General features: G+C 42.7%; 1 long non-coding RNA gene across 3 annotated transcripts; it reads left to right on the forward strand.

Moving 5' to 3' along the window:
• The first annotated feature begins 15 nt into the window (after positions 1–15).
• LOC310745846 lies at positions 16–2,960 on the forward strand. 3 transcript variants are annotated; one of them, XR_014540373.1, is made up of 3 exons: positions 16–121; positions 880–957; positions 2,608–2,960. It is a non-coding gene; the product is annotated as an uncharacterized lncRNA (long non-coding RNA). The 3 variants fall into 3 exon arrangements; XR_014540375.1 differs by having other exon boundaries at positions 21–135; XR_014540374.1 differs by lacking the exon at positions 880–957 and having other exon boundaries at positions 21–158.
• The last annotated feature ends 10,231 nt before the right edge of the window (positions 2,961–13,191 follow it).

The following is a 13,191-nucleotide window of genomic DNA, read 5'->3' on the forward strand; positions in this document are numbered from 1 at the left end:
GGCTCCTCCCCCTTTTAACCCCTTAAAATAATTTTAACAACTCGTCTTGGTGTTGGTTGGGTCCAGCCTCGCTTCGCTTGGGAGCAAAGGGTTGCCTGATTGAAGAAGTAAATCGCTGCAGGTTTTAATATCTAAGTAAACGTCGCAAGAATTTCACTGTAAATATGCCTTCTTATCAGAGGCTCCCCCCCCACACTGCAGGGCGCGATGTGGGGGAAAGGTAGCTCGGGTTTATGTAGGCTGCGGGCACACCGTGCATTTAAAGCGCATGGCTTCTCCCAAGGAATGCTGGGGATCGTAGTTTGTGCCCCCCTTCACAGAACTACAATTCTCAACACCTTTAAACTACAGTTCCCAGGATTCTAAAGGGAGAGACTGTGCTTTAAATGCGTGGTGCATATGCAGCCTAACCTCCCTCACAGAGTTGCTGTGAGAATAAAAGGAGGAAGAGGGAACCACCTTGAACCTGTTGTTAGGACATAAATGGTGTAATACTAAAAATAAAATGAAAAATTAAAATTATTGTTTCTTCTTTTTATCTGAGCTAAGTGAGAATGTGCTCCTGTTGTTCATGCAGTACTTTTTTTTACTCCCAAGACGAAACGTATACTCTTGACAATAAGCGCTATTGATTTCCATACAGTTGACCTTCAAATGGATTATCACTTGTTCATAGTTTGTGTGGATGATCTTGCAATACAGCCTGTTTGTTTAATAATAATAATAATTAATAATAGCAATATTAGCATTAATAGCCATGATAATAACAATGTGTTATAATGTTACTGTATAACAAACAAAATCCAAATGGAAAATCCTAGGCTACATGAATTATGAATAACAAATATGAGGCTTTGTTTCCCACATTTAAAGATCCAGGAGGATTTTCATAATCTATGGAAATGGCATTAAAAGCAGGGAAAGAGGCCATTCTTAAAATCAGGAAACAACCATGAGGTAGCAGAGTACTTTTTCTGTTTTAGTACAGTATAGCTGTACTTCCTGTTCCTATATCATTGTATACTACAGACTGGCTTCAACATGTTTTCTGACTGAACAGTCACAAATGCATTGTTCTCCCCTTTTTTTCTTGTTCAGTGAGGTCCACACCCCAGGCCTGTGTGCCAATCTCAGATTGACACTTCTACTAAAATGGCAGACAGGTGTGCTTAGTTATTGATCTGCAGTCCTTTGGGGGCCCAATATGCGTGTTTTAGTGCATATCTTAACCTGATAACCTCAACAGAAATCTTGAGGGAAACAAAGTTAAGGGCTTAGAGGGAAATTTGATGAAAAGCTCTTGTGCTGTGAGCCTATGTGCATTTCTATGTACTGAAGAAAGGATTTGGCAGCTCAGTACAACTGATTTCAATGTGGCTTTTTCCTGAGTGTGTGCAAGACTGTGGCATAAGGCTCATGCAAGAAACAGAATTTATTTATTTACAAAATGCATGTAACCATCTCATCAATAAATATCCCCATAGCAACTTATGAGCAAGGCAATGTTAAAAATACAATACACGGTAATTCCCAAACAACAATAAAAGACAAAAACAAAATGTTCCTTGTAACAGATACAGTTTGCAACCCAGATTTAAAGCAGATGAGAGGGTGGCTGCTGTACACTATCCAAAACAATTAGCTCTGTCTCTCGGTGTGCATAGGACTAGAGACATGGAGGGTAAGGGAGCTGCTGCAGTGACCTGTAACACTTTTGCCATGTTTGCCATTCTGTCAGAGAACAAGCAACAGTACACTTGTAGCAAGTGCAAGATGGTTGTCTTGCTGGAAGAGAAGGTGTAGCAACTTGAGACCCGCCTAGCCACACCTCAAGCAACAGTATAAGTAGATAAATAGGTACTGCTGCGGCGGGAAAGTAAACAGTGTTTCTGTGCGCTCTGGTTTCCATCACGGTGTCCCATTGCTCCAGAAGTGGTTTAGTCATGCTGGCCACATGACCCAGAAAGCTGTCTGTGGACAAACGCCGGCTCCCTCGGCCTGAAAGCGAGATGAGCACCACAACCCCATAGTCACCTTTGACTGGACTCAACTGTCCAAGGGTCCTTTACCTTTTACTTTTTTTTACCTGGTTTAGTGCTGTGCCTTCCTGACACAGAGATTTGGAGTCTTAATCCTACCCAGTGGGCACAAGTTAGTTAGGATGACACTGACCTTTGCTGAAAGTAACAAAACCAATCTTCCCTATTTTTGCCTTTGGGAATGGCCATACTGAGAGTCATTTCTATTATATACAGTGGTACCTCGGGTTAAGTACTTAATTCGTTCCGGAGGTCCGTTCTTAACCTGAAACTGTTCTTAACCTGAAGCACCACTTTAGCTAATGGGGCCTCCTGCTGCTGCCACACCACCGGAGCACGATTTCTGTTCTCATCCTGAAGCAAAGTTCTTAACCCGAGGTATTATTTCTGGGTTAGCAGAGTCTGTAACCTGAAGCGTAGGTAACCCGAGGTACCACTGTAATATTTTAGCAAAATGTTTTGAGATACCAAAATGCCCAATGAAGTTTTTAGAAAGAACTGAGACTCAAGGACTTTTGTTGTTGTTGTTGTGCACTCACTGTGGTATTCATTATATTTGCCTTAATAGGACTACTCTGCAACAATTAGATTATGGACTGCAGCCAAGTGCACTCATTTGCCTTTTACTCTCTTGCATTTCTCTGCAAAATTTGGCGGCATTTGAGAATAACCGAGCACAAGTGTGTGCCCTACCGCATCGTTTATGCTGACACTAACAGCAGTATCAACACACTGTACTAGAGAAAAGGCAGAGCCAGTGACCAACAGTAATGGTACCAAGGAAAGTATCCAAGCAGAAGAAAGGAGCTAATCATCCAAACAAATGGCCACAGCGTAGCATTCATGGCTCGGGAATGAGTTTGATCCATCAAAAGAAAATCTAAACTGTCAAGTGAGCAAAAATAAAATCAGATGATGTTTCATGTTTCTATTTCCATGCCAAAACGCCACTGTTGTTGGCTCTTGTGATGGCATTTAGGAATGCACATAGACATGGTAATGAACTTTATTGAGAGAACGAGATCACAGTGAACATATGGGGCTAAATGCACCCAAATGCAAGCAGTTTGAACAACTCTCATTAATTTTGATAGCTGGGTTAATAAAAAACACACCTGCGTGTTCTCCCACCAAAATCTATGAGACTAAGGCTGTAGTCCTAACCCTGTTTACCGGGAAGTAAGCCCCCTTAGGACTTATTTCGGAGCCAAAGAGGTGAGGATTGTGCTGTTAAATGAGCTGAACTTGAATGCATCCTTACTTAGCCTTCATATTGCAGTCAAAGAGGATGATACATATTGACAGACTGGAACTCAGAAAGTGTGGCAGGGGGAGAATAATGAGGTGCAGGAACACAGCCATTCGGGATTAAAGTTCACTTGCAAACAAAATTTATTACATATTGATTTTAATTTGCTAGGCAGCAGTAGCCCTTTCCACCTGACAACAAACAAGCTGAATTTCACATACCTGGAGTCTCAAAAGGTACAGATTTACATTTGACCTACCAGAAGAAATTGAAACAGTAACCAACCCCTAACAACCCTTTTGTAGATTCGAAAACCAGGAATATAAAGCCTTGCTGCACGTGAGCGAGGCCTGTATCAAGGGACTGAAATATTAGATGCCTATGTGGCAATTGCTTGAATTACAGTAGCAACTGTGGCTCCGTGATCTGTGCTCTGATATTGTGACTGTACTAAATCCACTGGAAGGCTCTGCCGGCCCAGAACATCAGGGGAAATGAGGAGCATGGGATGCAGACAAGGAAAAATAATGATTTTCTAGTAAGACAAGCAACATTCTTTTAACCATATTTTTGTAAAAAGAAATCAAGTGTGAGTTGCTTTTTTAAAGAAAGATCAAACAACTTTTCAAACATCAATTATTTAGGGGCTTGAATCGCCTAGGGATTTTTGCCAAAAATGTTAAAAGTAAAGGGACCCTTGACCATTAGGTCCAGTCGTGGCCAACTCTGGGGTTGCGGCGCTCATCTCGCTTTATTGGCCAAGGGAGCCGGCGTACAGCTTCTGGGTCATGTGGCCAGCATGACAGCTGCTTCTGGCGAACCAGAGCAGCACACGGAAACGCCGTTTACCTTCCCACCAGAGCGGTACCTATTTATCTACTTGCACTTTGACGTGTTTTCGAACTGCTAGGTTGGCGGGAGCTAGGACCAAACAATGGGAGCTCACCCCGTCACAGGGATTCGAACCGCCGACCTTCTGATCGGTAAGCCCTAGGCTCTGTGGTTTAGACCACAGCACCACCCACATCCCTGCCAAAAATGTTACGCAGTATATACATTTTCTAAATACACCTGGTGACCATTTTAGGTGCACCCAATTCAGGCCCTTTTGGACCTGGAAGAAAGCAGCACAAGGGTGGAGTGGGGCGTAACAGGGTGGGGGGCACTTATATTCACTTTGCCAACACGTGGAGGCCAGGAATGAAACCCCCACGCGAAATTTTCACTGCCTGTAAGTACATAGCAAACATTCCCATTAAAGCAGTGGTGGGCAACCTCTAGGCCACAAACCAAACTGAGCCCATCAGACATTCCTCTACCAACCATGCTCACCTATTCCTACACTTGATGTTATATGAGTGGGGCAGGTAAAGACACTGAGGCAAAGAAACCATTGGGAGTCTTAAGGGAGTCCTTGGCAAGCAGGCCGCAACCACACTCGGAAAACCATTTACCTTTCTGGTGGCTTCTCCTCAAAACGCATATTGTAGAGCTGGAAAAGGTGCTGAATAGAGCAACCAAAATGTTCAAGCTCCTCTCTGAGAAAAGGTTATAACACTGGAGCTTTTTAGCTTTGAAAAAGAGTCAACGGAGAACCCGAAAACTGTATAAGGCTATGCATGGTGTGGGGAAAGGGGATAGAGAGAAGCTTTCCCCCCTCCCTCATAGCGCAGAACACAGGGAAGATTTGGGACAGAAAAAAGAACATGCTTTTCACACAGTGCATGGTTAAGCCACAGAATTTGCTCTCACTAGATATTGTGATGCTTGCCAACTTGGATGGCTTTAAAAGGGTAATTAAGCATATTCATGGAGGATTAAGCTATCAAGGACCACTAGTCATAATGGCTGAACATACCCAAATACTATCGCCACAAGTGGCGATAGTGCTATTGTGCTCGCGTCCTGCTTACAGGCTTAATAATAATTTTATTATTTATATACTGCCCATCTGACTGGGTTGCCCCAGCCATCCTGGGCAGCTTCCAGGAAAATATAAAAACACAGTAAAACATCAAATATTATAAACTTCCCTATACAGTGCTGCCTTCAGATGCCTTCTCAAAGTCTGATAGTTATTTATCTGATTAACATCGGATGGGAGGGCACAGGCGCCACTACTGAGAAGGCTCTCTGCCTGGTTCCTTGTAACTTTTTCTTCTTGCAGTGAATTTCCCATAAGCAGTTGGTTGGACACTGTGAGAACAGGATGCTGGGCCAGATGTTATGATCTAACAGGATTCTTCCTATGTTCTTACGCACCAGGCATATCAACAGGATTAAGCTAACCATAACAAACATCATAAAACACATCTACAGTGGTACCCCGGGTTAAGAACTTAATTCGTTCTGGAGGTCTGTTCTTAACCTGAAACTGTTCTTAACCTGAGGTACCACTTTAGCTAATGGGGCCTCCTCCTGCTGCCGTGCGGCCGCACGATTTCTGTTCTCATCCTGAAGCAAAGTTCTTAACCCGAAGTACTATTTCTGGGCTAGCGGAGTCTGTAACCTGAAGCGTCTGTAACCTGAAGCGTCTGTAACCCGAGGTACCACTGTATTTCTCATCTTCCTTTGTATCTCAAGACAGTATACATAAAGGTCCAAGGCAGTCACCCATCTAGGTACTGACTGGAACAAGACCTGCCTGGTTTCATCAAGGCTGCTGTATCATGGGCCTTCAGAGCATATTCTGGGACCATGGGAATATGCCAGGGCAAAAAAGAAAAAATTCAGACGTCTGATAAAGAAAATGGAGACTGGGATAAAGATGCAATACTTGGTATTTCACAATGCAAGCCTGCCCAGTTGACTCAGAAGTAAAACTATTGAGTCCGATAGAATTTACAGCCAGTCTGTATAGGATTGCAGCCTTGATCTCTTTAATGACACCCCCATGTTTTCCCCTTCAAGAACAGTTTACATGGAAGCCAATAATTTCATAAAGGCCAGTTCAGAAAATACACACAAGGGTCCCTTGCTAGGATCGAAATCTGAATGAAATTGTATAAGTGTTATGAGCCAACAGGAGTGTCTCTGAACAGTAATCCTGTGCATATACCAGAGAAAGCTTTCACAAACCCTGCTATTCATGGTTTTATAACTGTGTGGTGAGCTAAACGCCTTTCACTCTTTGGGTGTGAGTCAGATATTGCCACACACAACCTAAAATGGTATTTTATCCATTGAACACCCTGCACCAAGACCAGCTGCACACACGAGGGGCCTTTACAAAATTAAAAATACAAAAATAAAATAAAATCCTTTGATAGACATTTTTGTAGGCATCCTGTCAAGTATTCATGCTTCACATGTCTCAAACTAACAGCACAGAAACCAGATTTTTCTTTCACACTGGGGCATTAAGATCCTGATAGTTTGGTTTGATTTGGTTATTTTGCATGGCTGAAAGGCTGCACATGAAGCATCACACAAGATTGGACCTCATCAGTGGCAGCCTCTCCTCCTCCTTGCCAGCTCTCCAGCAGCCCAAGGGTGGCATCCAGCAGTGGCCATAGAGAGGCCATGGACAGGCCATGGGGAGCTCCCTCACAGCTACCACTGCTGGTGCAGCTTAGGACAAGCACCAGGTCCTCCTCCTTGAGCTCAGTGGTGCTGCCACTGGCAGTGGGGGACATTCCGGGATCAAATCAGAAGCCGGGATACTTTCTTAATTCAAGGACTGTCCCTGGAAAATAGGGACACTTGGAGGGCATACAAATAAATCTGCTCTTTGTTTTTAGATGCAAGGTTGATTGAAGGGAGTGTACTTGCAGGACTGGCCCTTGGCCAAATGGTACAGCACATGATGAACAAGCCTTCTGCTCTCTTTTTTATTTTCCATTTCCTGAATTTGATGCACAATTTATTCCTGTCACCATTGTTGTTGTTGCTTAGTCGTGTCCGACTCTTCGTGACCCCAGCGTACTCCAGGCACTCCTGTCTTCCACTGCCTCCCGCAGTTTGGTCAAACTCATGTTGGCAGCTTTGAGAACACTGTCCAACCATCTCATCCCCTGTTGTCCCCTTCTCCTTGCACCCTCCATCTTTCCCAACATCAGGGTCTTTTCCAGGGAGTCTTCTCTGCTCATGAGGTGGCCAAAATATTGGAGCCTCAGTTTCAGGATCTGTCCTTCCAGTGAGCACTCAGGGCTGATTTCCTTCAGAATGGAGAGGTTTGATCTTCTTGCAGTCCATGGGACTCTCAAGAGTCTCCTCCAGCACCATAATTCAAAAGCATCAATTCTTCAGTGACCAGCCTTCTTGATGATCCAGCTCTCACTTCCATACATCACCATATAGGACGATAAGTGTCCGTGCGTGGATTTGATAACAATTGTTCACATGCACACTCTTCGTTGAACTATGAATTTTCTCATGAATAAAGGGGGAGGGGAATCCTACTGTTAACACAAGTATCACCAGTTTTTACAAAGGAAGATGAACTGTTGGTGCTATTTGTTTCAGCAGTTGAATAGGTAGTTGAGGAGTTTGTTTGTGGTCAGCAGGCCACTAAGACTGGTGCTTCTTCAAGACCTGCACAGCATGCTTTCACCTCCCTGCAATCCCAATCCTGCACACTTTGGACTTAGACCATGCCAAAGATAATAAGATCATAGCGTTTGGAGGGATTTCAAAGGCTATTTCATCCAACTCCCTGATCATGCAGGAAGTCCATTAGTAATTCTCCCCTTGGTAGAAGTGACAATCTAGCTGCTGCCTGAAACCTCCTAAAGAATGAGATTCCACCACCTGCCAGGGCAGTCTGCTACACTTCAGGATAGGAGATAAATCCAGTTTGGATCACTAATTTGACTTTCCCAAAAATTACACAAATCGAAACAGGGCCATCCTTCAAAATTTGCAATTATATGAATTTTGCAGTGATGTTCTCCAGCCAAGTAATGTTTGCAAAAATGCAGAAGCTAGAGTAGCGTGGCATAAAAAACACAAATATTAGTGGAAGTAATGTTCAGAGATGCATTATTCAAGGGCCAATTGCAGAAATATGTATATTAGGCAAAAATGCATGCAAAATTCATATTAAAATGCTGTTGAAATATCACGGGGACTTTTAAAAAATGAAAACCGATGCAGATGTGGAAAATCAAACTTATGACTGGAAAAATGAGAAAACAAAATTGGTATATTTCCTCATCTCTAGTTGCACTGCCAAATAGCTTGCCCCATATCAGGAAGTTTATTCCAATGTTTAGCTGTTGGTTCATGTCCCACCCTCTGTTGTGGTAGAAAACAAATTTGCTCTATCTTCTGTGTGTTGGTCCTTAAAACATTTGGCAATCATATCCACTCTTAATCACCTCTTCTCCAGGCTAAACATACCCAGCTCCTTCAACCTGCCTTCACATGAATGACTCTCAAGGCCAGTGCTTTTTTTTTAATGTGCCGGTACTACACACACACACACACACACACACACACACACAGGTTTTACCTAATTTTATGCAGTTTAACTTTAACCATTTCAAACATTAAAAGGAAAGGTTCCTTTGAACCTTTGGACCTCCCTCCCTCTCTCCATGGGTTCCATATTTAAAATAAAGTTTTCTGCATCTTTTACCATTATCCATCTGTTATATATCCAGAGTTACAGTGGTACCTCGGGTTACAGACGCTTCAGGTTACAGACTCCACTAACCCAGAAATAGTACCTCGGGTTAAGAACTTTGCTTCAGGATGAGAACAGAAATCGTGCTCTGGTGGCGTGGCGGCAGCAGGAGGCCCCATTAGCTAAAGTGGTGCTTCAGGTTAAGAACAGTTTCAGGTTAAGAACGGAACTCCGGAACGAATTAAGTACTTAACCCGAGGTACCACTGTACTATAGTTAGTTCCCCATTACAAGTGGCATTACATCCCTGCCAGTGATTTTAACTGTTTACAGTGGTCTTTTAAATAAATTAAATACTTACTCCAGTCTTTTAAGTATATTTGATCTTCTGGGTTTCTGATCTTCCCCGTCAGTTTTGCCATCACTGCATAGTCCATCAGTTTTGTCTGCCACTCTTCTCTTGTTGGTACTTCTCCTTCCCTCCATCTCTGGGCTAGAAGCATTCTCGCTGCTTTCGTTGCACACATAAAAAGTATTTTATCTTCTTTTGGTATCTCTTCACCTATTATACCTAACAGAAAAGCTTCTCAGTACTGCATACTCTTAAGTACCCCCAGAAATAAAGCACTGCCAGGGCCCATATGACTAACTTCCCACACAGAGAGCATTTCCATTTGGATTTTCCATGCAGGTCATCATGTGTGTTGTAGGATGAATACCGTAGAACGCAAAGCGCATTTGAAGGACGTGTCTCCCCACCCAGAATCCTGGGAGCTGTTCAGAGTGCTTGGAATTGTAGCCCTGCGAGGAATAAACAGCAGACCCCAGGATTCTTTGGGAAGAAGTTTCATGCTTAAAATGCACTATAAATGGATGGTGTGTGAACAGCCTTATCAGTCCCAGGGCAACTGGCAGAGAGGGGGAAGCAAACACCCTCCAGCAACAGCTTTGTTGCTGCCAAATGTTCTTCCTGGGAAGCCGCGTGCAACCTGCCAACAGGCCCTTGATCTCCTTGCCTGGTCCAAAACATGTTCAGTTTTGCTTGCCAGTCTCTGTTAGAAACACTGAGGATTCTTTCAAATGATTAGAGCAAAATGACATGATTCCTTTTTGAATGTTCATGTCCCCCCCCTTTTTTTTCCTTTTTGGCCTGTCACATAATTTCTTTCCTTACCTTTTTTTCATTTCCCTAATCATGGACACACACACACACACACACGGTATTTTTTAAAAAAACAAAAATGTTAAAATGCATTTTACCAACAGCCGAGGCACTTTGAAACCTTTGGGTGAAACATAAAAGGCAACTTGTGAGAGCTTAAGGGGCTGGTTTCTTTTTGGAAAGTAAAAAAGCAGGAAAGTTGCCGACTAGAGTCAAGGTAGGGGAATATTGTCTGAAAGCCACAGTTGACCTCCTACCTTCAAAAGGTAGGATGAAAGTCTTTTTTATATATATAAAGAGAAAGAAAGAGAGACTGCCGGTGGCTTTTTAGCTGTGTGCCATTCATCTGTGGCTGTGTCAAGCAGGATTTTTATTCTTGCTGGAGACGAGCTACTGTAAATGTAACAAATTAAACACTTCTTTAATTGAATGGTTTTTCGCAAGGAATTGAAAGTGAACAGCAGTGCCTTGTTATAAGCGACCCAAAAGCTAAGCCAGATCATGCGAATAATGACTCACAACATGGAAGGAGTTCATTGTGTGTATCATAGTAGACAAGAGTCTCTGAATCAGGAGAAATATATATACATGAGAAGCTCAAATGGATCAGACAGAATTCCTAATTGGGCCAGCATCCTGTTTCTCACAGCGGACTTATGGGGAGCCCACAGGCAGGACCTAAGCACAACAGCACTCATCTTCCCACTCACAATTCCCAACAACTGGTATTCAGAGGCAAATTGCCTTCAACACTGGCAGTGCACAACCATCAGGGGTGGTAACCTCATGCTACATGAATTTGCCGAATCTCCCTTCGGAGTCTTTGAGTTGGAGGCCATCCCTACATCCCGAGAAAGCAGATTGACCAGGTCCTCCAAGTATTCCTATTTTCCAGGGACAGTCTTGGATATACAGGAGCCACCCTGGTTTCTGATTTCATAGAACTGTCAAGTTGGAAGGGACCCCAATGATCATCTTTCTAGTCCAACCCCCTGCAATGCAAGAATCTCAGCTAAAACAAACATGGCAAGTGGCCATCCAACCTCTGCTGAAAAACCTCCAAGGAAGGAGAGTCCACAACCTCCTGAGGGAGACTGCTCCCAGGATTTGATCCTGGAATGTCCCACTTTTCCTTAGGCTGTCCCTATTTTTATCAGAGAAATGTTGGAGGGTATGGAGTTACGTGACCCACGAGCTAAGGAGATAAGTAACCATACAACCTTTAGAAGACATCTGAAGGCTGCCCTTAGGGAGAAGTTTTTAAAAAAATGTTTAATGTTTTATTATCCATATGTTTTGTTATTCCATATGTTGGAAGCTGCCCAGAGTGACTGGGGCAGCCCAGTCAGATGGGCAGGGTATTAATAATAAAATTGTTGTTGTTGGTATAGAATGGGACATTCCTATTTTCATTGGAGAAATGTTGGAGGTTATGAGGTTCCACAGTTAGCTGAGGATTTAATTTGGTCCTTAATCTTGCAACATTCAGTTTCATTGGATGGCCCTAAATTCTAGCTTTGTAAAGGAGGGAGAAGAACTACGGCCTCAGCCCAGTATACCTGAATTAGCATCTCCACCCCCATCGTTCTGCCCGGACACTGAGGTCCAGCTCCCAGGGCCTTCTGGTGGTTCCCTCACTGCAAGAAGTGAGGTTACAGGGAACCAGGCAGAGGGTGAGCTCCCTCCCATCAGATGTCAAGGAAATAAACAACTATCCGACTTTTAGAAGACTTCTGAAGGCAGCCCTGTTTTAATGTTTGATGTTTTATTGTGGTTTTTAATATTCTGTTGGGAGCCGCCCAGAGTGGCTGGGGAAACCCAGCCAGAAGGGCAGGGTATAAATAATAATAATTATAAATAAATAAATTATTATTACTACTAATACTACCCACTTTCTTCACATCCATTTTATACCCTTCTTACTCACGTTTTAAAAAATAAACTAAAATGTCCCAAACTCAGCATTTCTTCAGAGGGGAGTTGCTTCACTCGCTTGATCATTTCGATTGTTCATTCCCTCAACTCTTCCATCTCTGCAGTATCCTTTTTGAGGTACACAGTATTTTGAGTGCAGTTGAATAATTTCAGGAAACAGTGCATTCGCAGATCTTCTCTTAGTCCTCTAGAGAGTTCTAAAAGTATGAGTAACTTACTCTGAAATAGTGTCATACCATCTAACACAAGTTATCCCCAGAGTGCTTCTACATTAGAAGTCAGTGTGGGAACTATCTGCTTATTTTTCTATGTGGGCTCGGTTATTGCTCTAAGGAATGCGCCTGCAGACACACGAGCCGTGGAAAGTTTAAAAATAACAAACGCAGCAGCATTCATATTACAATTATTTCTGATGGCAACTGGTGTGTGCGAGAGAGAAATCGATACTTTTTCTTACCGTTGGTAACAAGTTAACTGTGACTGCACCTTCTTGTATCCACCATTCTGGTGCGGCAGGAAACAGAAGTAACAGGTTATGATTAAGTTTATTTTGATAAAGTTTCATCAAAATACATACACAAGGAGTTTAAATTAAGTTTAAATGAGCTACATGGAAAGGAGGAGGGAATGCATATAAACACATTCCTCAGTCTTGTTTTTGTTATATTCATATTTAATTACAAAAAGAGGGAAATAACCCTACTTCACTACCAGGTCCATAAATGGGCATACTCTGGAAAAGGAACACTTCCACTGGTACATTTAGTAAAATCCAAGCAGGTTCTAACAAAAATATATTGTTTACTTTGGCCATTTTAATATTTTCAATTTGTTGATAATTTTTTTTCCTGAAGCGCTACCTGCTAGACCTTTGGAAACAAGATTTCAACGTAGTAATGCTGATGTTCTTCATAAGTCTGGCAACAACAGCCGTTGCTGCAAGAAGTGGTTTCGAGATCAGCATATTGTTCCAAAAAAAAGAGTTCAATAATGCCGATTGTGGAGAGGGCAAGACTGATAGTTTCACAATTCATCCAATTTTTCTGAATGCTAGTTCCCATAAACTTTGCACTTTGCCCCATTCCTGCCATATGAATATGAACCAATAAGATGACATCCTCTCCAATTTAGTGGGGACTCAGGAACCACCACTTATGAGTGATCTGTAAATACAATTCTGTGGTGTTGGCGGACATAACCTAAAAAAGAGGCTTGGGCCAGACTGGAATCATAAAACTGC

Source organism: Podarcis filfolensis, assembly GCF_964270895.1.
Source record: "Podarcis filfolensis genome assembly, chromosome: 12".
In the NCBI taxonomy this organism is placed as follows: domain Eukaryota; kingdom Metazoa; phylum Chordata; class Lepidosauria; order Squamata; family Lacertidae; genus Podarcis; species Podarcis filfolensis.